The 8,489-nt window shown below is 36.1% G+C and overlaps 1 pseudogene; it reads left to right on the top strand.

Moving 5' to 3' along the window:
* The first annotated feature begins 4,909 nt into the window (after positions 1-4,909).
* On the top strand, positions 4,910-7,805 carry LOC137942149 (calcium/calmodulin-regulated receptor-like kinase 1; annotated as a pseudogene).
* The last annotated feature ends 684 nt before the right edge of the window (positions 7,806-8,489 follow it).

Genomic DNA, 8,489 nt, shown 5'->3' with positions numbered 1-8,489 from the left:
TCGAGGTTGAAATGTCGAAATTCTTCCTGGTGCACTACATCCTAAATACCCTTCCGCACCAATATGGACCCTTCAAAATCTCATACAACACACATAAAGATAAATGGTCAATTAATAAACTTTTGACCATGTGTGTTCAAGAGGAAGGGAGACTGGTGATGGAACAAGGAGAAAGTGTTATGCTAGCAACGCATGGAAAGGGCAAGTATCAAGCCAAATAGAAAGGGAAGGGTAAAATACCCCCCCTCCCCTCAAGTTGGTATTAAGAAAGATTCCAAGTGTTTCTTCTAAAAAAAAAAGGGACACATGAAGAAGGAATGAGGCAAGTTTCAGAAATGGCTTGTTGACAAAGGTAAACCAACCCAATTTGTTTGTTATAAACCAAATATGGTTAATGTAAATATTAACACTTGGTGGATTGATATTGGATCCACAATCCACATATGTAATTCCTAGCAGGGTTTGCAAAACCTAAGAAATCAGTGGGAAGTGATCATCACATTTTCCCAGGAGACAAGATGAGCTCACATGTGGAAGCTATAGGAACTTGTTATTTAAATTTAAGTAGTGACTTTGTTTTAAAATTAGAAAAGACCTTTTATGTTCCAAGTTTCTCCAGAAACTTGATTTCAGTTTCAAGGCTTGTACCTTATGAATATTCCTTTTATTTTCCAGACTCATCTTTCAGTTTATATTATAAGTTTGATTGTGTTGGGAATGGTACATTGTCTAATGGTCTTTATAACATTAATTTACAAAACAATGTCACTTACAATTCAATGCATGTTCACCTTGGTAATAAAAGAGGTGTTATTAATGAGGATTCCTCTACAATATGGCACCGAAGGTTAGGGTCATATCTCTATAAATAGAATTAAAAGATTAATTAATGAAGGGGTATTTAATACTTTGGATTTTACTGATTTTGAGACTTGTGTAAATTGTATTAAAGGAAAGCAGACTAACAAGTCAAAGAAAGGTACCAATAAGAGTTCAACCATATTAGAGATCATACATACTAATATATGTAGTCCAGATATGGACTCACATGGTTAGAAATATTTCATCTCTTTTAGAGATGATTACTCACGATACATGTATCTCTACATGCTTTATAACAAGAATGAAGCATTAGATGCCTTTAAGATCTTTAAGGTTGAAGTAGAGACACAATGCGGTAAGCAAATTAAGATCGTGAGATCAGATAGAGGTGGAGAATACTATGGTAGATACACAGAGAATGGACAAGCACCTGGGCCATTTGCAAAGTTTCCTCAAGAACATGGGCTTGTTGCCCAATATACCATGCCTGGTTCTCCAGACCAAAATGATGTAGTAGAAAGAAGAAACCGAACATTATTAGGCATGGTGCGGAGTATGCTTAGCAACTCCAATCTTCCTAGATCCTTGTGGGCTGAAGCACTTAAGACTGCTGTGTATATATTAAATCGAGTTCCAACCAAAGTTGTTCCAAAAACGCCATTTGAATTATGGAATGGTTGGAAGCCAAGTTTGCGACATATGTGCGTTTGGTGATGCCTGTTTGAAGTGAGAATTTATGATCCACAAGAGAAGAAGCTGGACCCAATGACCATTAGTAGGTAATTCATTGGATATGCTGAGAGGTCCAAAGGTTACAGATTTTATTGTCCATCTCACAACACTAGGATTGTGGAATCAAGAAATGCAAAGTTTTTTTAAAATGACTTGATTAGTGGGAGCAATCCAACTCGGAACATAGTTTCTGAGATGGATCTTTCAGAATTTCAACCTTCCACCTTAAATGATAGATTGGTTATTGTTCACAGCACCCCTCAAGTACAAACTGGTGTTGAACAACCAATCATTGAAGTTTCACAAAATGTTGATGACATTCCAGTAGATCAGGTACTTCAAGAGTTGCCAAGCATTTTTGAACAACTAGTTGAACCACATACTTCTCAGGAAAATGATGGTACAACATTAAGAAGATCTACCAGATTAAAGAGATCAACAATTCTTGATGATTACGTTGTGTATCTACAAGAATCTGACTATAACATTGGAGCCTAAAATTATCCCAAGTTCTTTTCACAAGCCATGAGTTGCAAAGAATCAAAATTATGGTACAATGCCATGAAGGAAGAGGTGAATTCTATGAAGAGTAACGGAGTCTGGGATCTTGTTGAGTTCCTAGTGGATTTAAAGTCATTGGCTATAAATGGATCTTTAAGACAAAGAAAGACTCATTAGGCAACATTGAGAGATACAAGACAAGACTCGTTGCTAAGGGATTCACACAGAAAGAAGGAATCGATTACACGAAAACTTTTTCTCCTATATCTAAAAAAGGTTTCTTACGCATTATTTTGGCATTAGTAGCCCATTTTCACTTAGGGTTGCAACAAATGGATGTGAAAATGACATTTCTCAATGGAGATCTAGAGGAAGAAGTTTACATGAAACAACCTGAAGGATTCTCCTCTAGTGATGGTGAACAATTGGTTTGCAAGCTAAAAAAATCCATATATGGATTAAAACAAGCATCCCGCCAATGGTATTTGAAATTCCATAATGTAATTTCTTCATTCGGTGTTTTAGAAAATATTATGGATCAATGTATGTACCAGAAGGTCAGTAGGAGTAAAATGTGTTTTCTTGTTTTATATGTGGATGATATTTTGTTAGCAACCAATGATAAGGGTTTTCTGCATGAGGTGAAATAATTTCTCTCTAAAAATTTCAATATGAAGGATATGGGTGAGGCATCTTATGTCATTGGCATTAAGATTTATAGAGACAGATTTTGAGGTATCTTAGGTCTGTCTTAGGAAAACTGTATTAATAAAGTTTTAGAGAGATTTCGGATAAAGGATTGTTCACCTAGTGTAGCTCCCATTGTGAAGGGTGATGGGTTCAATTTGAACCAATGCCCGAAGAACGACTTTGAAAAGGAACAAATGAAGGACATTCCATATGCTTCTGTTGTCGAAAGCCTAACGTATGTTCAAGTTTTCACAAGACCTGACATTGTATTTGTTGTAGGAATGTTGGGACAATATTAGAGTAATCCAGGGTTAGACCACTGGAGAGCTGCAAAGAAAGTAATGAGGTACCTTCAAGAAAATAAAGACTACATGTTGATGTATAGATAGACGGACAATTTAGAAGTAATTGGCTACTCAAATTCTGACTTTGTTGGGTGTATTGATTCACGAAAATCAACATCAGGATACATTTTCTTGATGGCCAGTGGAACTATATCATGGAGGAGTGCCAAATAGACTTTGACTGCCACGTCCACTATGGAAGCCGAATTAGTTTTCTGTTTTGAGGCTACTTCAAATGGTGTATGGCTTAAGAGTTTCATTTCTAGGCTTAGAATTATGGATTCTATCTCTAGGCCATTGAGAATATATTGTGACAATTTAGCTGTTGTTTTATGGCCAAGAACAATAATAGTAGAAGTCGAAGTAAACACATCGACATAAAGTATTTGGCCAAAAGAGAACGTATTAAAGAAAAGAAAGTGGTCATGAGTACTAAGCACTGAATTAATGATAGCAGATCCTTTGACTAAGGGCATGCCACCATTTAAATTCAAGGATCATGTTGCGAATATAGGACTTGGTTCCATTATGTAATTTTTCCATTGTATGAACAATGTTAGTTTAGTGAAATTCTTAATTATTGCGATGTTTATCTCATATTTATGTGCACCTTAATTTTGAGAAAATTCATTTGTGTTGGACCAACAGTAAACATAGGGTTTATTCATAAAGTATAAGAAATAAATGCATAGTAATACATGGAAGATAATACTCGTCATTAGAGGACCTATCGTCATGATTCATGTATTTATTACTTAAATTCAGATTATCGATGGGTTTAAGATTATATTAGAAGTTTGGACCAAATGGGAAAATGTTAACTGTTTTATCATGAGAAATGGTTTCTCATAAAGGTGGTCTCAAACTGTTACCAGTTGCAACTCCCTCGGTAACACAATGCCATTAATACCTTGATGGAAGGTTGGCAAAGTTAAGGTTTTTGATACAGTTTTGGTCCCTTATCTTGTCACTCAAGCCCTTTCAGTTTAGTCATCATCGAGAGTGTTTAGAGATTGGAAGCGCCAAACAGAAAGAATAGAGACTTACGGAATTTGAAGCGTATGGAAGGAGGTATGACTTTTTGCTTCCGTTTATATTTATCTTATGAATTTCATGTCGTTAGAAATTCATATATATTTAAGTCTTACATAATATTAATCAATTTGTGTAATATGAATTCTGGGGAAATATTTTGACATTACTAACCTAGGAGTTGGTTGAGTAAATGGATTTTGTGGTGAATTTACGGATACGTATTGTTGTAGTTTTCTTGTTAAAGCTATGATCTTTGACGGTCTTGGGTCAATCTATCTACATTCTGATAAATAATACATTCTTGCTGGTCTTGGTTCCCAGTGCATGTTGTTTCAACTTTCAATGCCTGTCCTCAGAGGTAAATGATAAAAAGATGCATCTAATTATCTAGATTTATACTCTTTCCTTCCATTCATTCTGGGTGGAAACGGAGACTTGGCATTTCATTTTTTACTTCATTTTATCTGTCTGCAACAGTTCTATAATTTATTCTTAGAACTGGTTATTGGTCATTACGTTAATGCTCCCTTAATTTGATAATCACTTGATTGAAGTGTATGGATGTTACTTTTAAAATTCTTCATCATTTTTTCATTTGCATGTTGATATTACTTGCTTGCTTATATTCCTCTGGTCTATTACTGTCTCTGAGTATGCTTTAGATTAATCAATTGCTGCCAGCGAGAATAATAACAAAGTTCTGTATGGTAGTTTTCTTAAAAATTTCCTTTTGCAGGCGTATAGATGGAGATATTTGAATAGTATTAAAGCAATTCAGTGTTGAGATGAAAGGGGTGTCTTGGGGTTTGATTATTGGAACGACCATGGGAGTGATATGATAATTGGAGTGCTTTTAGCTATTTCTGCACTATTTTGCACTTGGCTTGGCAAGAAGCAAGCACAGATAAGAAGTAACAGTTCGAGGAGGACTTCTACCATCCCCATCCGTACCAATGGTGCCGATTCCTCAACTATAATGTCAGATTCAACTGCTGGTCAGGAATCACCTAAACTATCAGATGTGAATGTTGGTGCTTTGTGGCTGGAAAGGGGTAAAAGGAAAAGCATAGTCTCAATTTCTGGAATCCTCAAATATTCATACAAGTTTGTTCATTTTCTTTGTCTAAAAGTGTCTTATGATCCAATTTTTACAATCTAGCTTCTGACTCTTGTGACTGTTTTGTACTGTCAACGAAGTAGTATCGATTGTTTGTAACCTTAGCCTTTTATTATCTATATGAACTCAAGTAGTTGTAATGAGGGTATCAGCATCTTGAACATGCTCAGATCCATCAGGCATCAGCATGATGGCTGATCTATTACAGACAAAAACTTAGTAGTACATGTTCATCAGAAAGTCTCTACTGACTCAGTACGGTTTTTGCTGGAAATTATGAAATAGAAATAGTAGAAAAATACTTTAGGAGTATGCAAAAATTCAGAAAGAAGTTGTGTAACTGTGCATCAAGCCCTAAATGAACGTGAGTTTCTTTTCATTGTTTAACCACACTGATGGTGATGCATTTGCAGAGATCTTCTGAAGGCAACTTATAACTTTACGACATTGATTGGTCAGGGGGCATTTGGACCTGTTTACAAAGCTCAGATGTCAACTGGTGGAACTGTTGCTGTCAAAGTCCTTGCTACTAATTCCAAGTAGGGGGAAAGGGAATTCCAGGCAGAGGTAACCAACCTAGTTTTTTAAGCACATGATGTTGCCTGATATGCTTCATTTTGAAGCATCAGTATTCTCTGTAAGCAATTGATTTTGATACAAGGGTTTTGAACTTCTTGCACCTGAAATCAATGCTTGTATGACTAATTTACCCATTCTGCCTAGATTGATATGATCTGTCCAGACAACAGATTGTGTAATCTGATAATTATCAGGATATGATTATTTTGATTATTATTTTTTCACATATTTAGCCTCTCTGTGATTCTTTAGTTCATTTTGTTGGGGAGATGAAGATTGAGTTTCTTGTTGACTGTATTTAGTTGACTTTAACTAGGTTCAGTCTTTTCCATTAGTAAAGCTTCATAGCATGAGGTAAAACTTGTTGGAACTTTATTTGCAGGTAATGCTACTTGGGAGGTTACACCACAGAAATCTTGTTAATCTGGTGGGATATTGTGCTGAGAAAGGCCAGCATATACTTGTATATGTATATATGAGCGATGGCAGTCTTGCTTTTCACTTGTACAGTAAGTAACCACTAATCGCTAGTTAAGAAAGCAAAACATGTTCTGGGCATGAAGTATATCTTTCCAAAGTTTAATATACTGTTTTGATGATGTGAAGGTGAAATACATGTCCCATTATGCTGGGGTTTAAGGTTTTATATTGCTCTAGATGTCGCAAGTGGTTTAGAATACCTTCATGATGGGGTAAACTTCTGCTTATTTTTTTCTGGAAAGGAATTACAACTACCTAATGTTAACTGAAATTTCTGTATATTACAGGCCATTCCACCTGTGATTCATCAGGACATCAAGTCTTCCAATGTATTATTTGACCAATCCATGAGAGCTAGGGTAATCTCTTGTCCTCTTTGTAACTTCTAGGCTGCAAAAATCTTTGTTAATTCAATTAAAATTTGCCAGGTAGCTGATTTTGGGCTTTCAAGGGAAGTAATGGTCAATTCACATGCATCAAATATCAGGGGAACTTTTGGTTATCTGGATCCTGAGTATGTATCATCTAGGAGCTTCACTAAGAAAAGTGATGTCTACAGCTTCGGTATTTTACTTTTTGAGTTAATTACCGACAGGAATCCACAACAGGGCCTACTTGAATATATTGAACTTGTAAGACCTCTGCCTCATCATTCTGTTCCCATGCAAATTCTTGGATACTTCTTTTTTGAATGTTGAATCCCATAGCCTACTGAAACTTAACCTAAGACATGACACTAGAACTAAACCCTACTTTCACTATGTATGTCTATTGAATTCCAAAGGCCCAAACAACAACTTATCGGAAATTTTGATTTTACAAAATGATACTTGATGGAAAATCTATACCTGTTAAAATAGTTGTCTTGAATATGGTGGTTTTGAGTTCATCCAATTTATATGGTCCTTTGTTTCCCTATCTCGTGCTAAACTTGGTGTGCATTCATAGAAGAAGATTTTGTCTGCTCATTGCTTAATATCCATAACTGACATAGTCTTTGCATGAACATAGCTCAGGCAGATCCTCGGATTAACAGTTCTATGAATTATACTATTTCTGTCAATCTCTTGTGATAACAACTATGAATTCTGGTTCCTCTCTAAAATGTAGAAGAACACTAACTTTTTGAGGAGTTCCCAATAAGATGTAGCTATTTTCAATTGTTTTTTTCAACATTTTGATGTGAACAAGGGGCACTAAATACTGAGGGCAATGTTGGTTTGGAGGAAATTGCTGATTCCCATCTTGGTGGGAAGTATAACTTGCAAGAGCTCAACGAGATAGCTGCTGTTGCATATAAATGTGTCAACCCTATCTCAAGGAGCCGGCCCTCCATGAGGGGCATAGTTCAAGCTCTCTCTCAAATTACCAAGTCACATCATAGTCAAAAGAATCACATGCCATCCTTGTCGATTACAATTGAGGAAGTGTCAGTTGACATAGATAATTTGGAGGCTGGGGTTCCGGTCACTGAATATCTTGGAGAAGAATCTACAGACAATTAAAAGACTCAAACTGAAGTTGAACAAAGTCCCTCTCTCTTTCTCTCTCTTTCTTTCTTCCAATTCAGTACATTGTCTATTATTTGTATGTGTAGGTATTTGACAGGTGTCCATATCGATTAATATCATTGTAACTTGTCTACATTTTGGTGTAATTATAAATGGCAAGAAAAGGAAAAGGGAAAAAGAAAGAAATCATTTTAATGTGTTAGTGTATTTTCCTTGGGACTGAAATCTATCTTCCTTGGCATGGCCTTTCCACTTTGTTTCCCTTTGGCATTTAATATCTTCTAATCTGCCTCCATGTTATCAAATGGGTTACCTAGGGGGTACAATTGTGAAGAAAGTACATCCTTAAGAGTAACTGGAATGAGTCGATCTATTCATTGGTAACACTTGATTGAGATAGTTCCACAAAGGTATAGATTCATAGGACACATTGACGGAACTTTATCCACTTTGGCCAAAACTATCTCCCCATCCATTGTTGGTGAAAATAGTAAGGAGCCTACAACAATTGTTCCCAAACCAAAATCCAAAATCCAAAATCTATCTTCTTTGGCATGGGGTAGAGTATTAAGTCTCTCCCCTTCTCTCAAACTCGTCCCTAGCATTTTCTCTTCTCCCAAGATCTCACTCTCTCCATCTCTCTAGTCGTCCCTCTCCTTTACCTCGTTCCTTCTTCAT

The sequence above is a fragment of the Aristolochia californica genome, unplaced genomic scaffold (genome assembly GCF_029961685.1).
Source record: "Aristolochia californica isolate CCGP_79_NKW_82.1479 unplaced genomic scaffold, dmAriCali1.0.hap1 SCAF_9, whole genome shotgun sequence".
Taxonomy (NCBI): Eukaryota; Viridiplantae; Streptophyta; class Magnoliopsida; order Piperales; family Aristolochiaceae; genus Aristolochia; species Aristolochia californica.
Note: the sequence above shows the minus strand (reverse complement) of the source record. Positions and strands in the feature narration are given on the sequence as shown.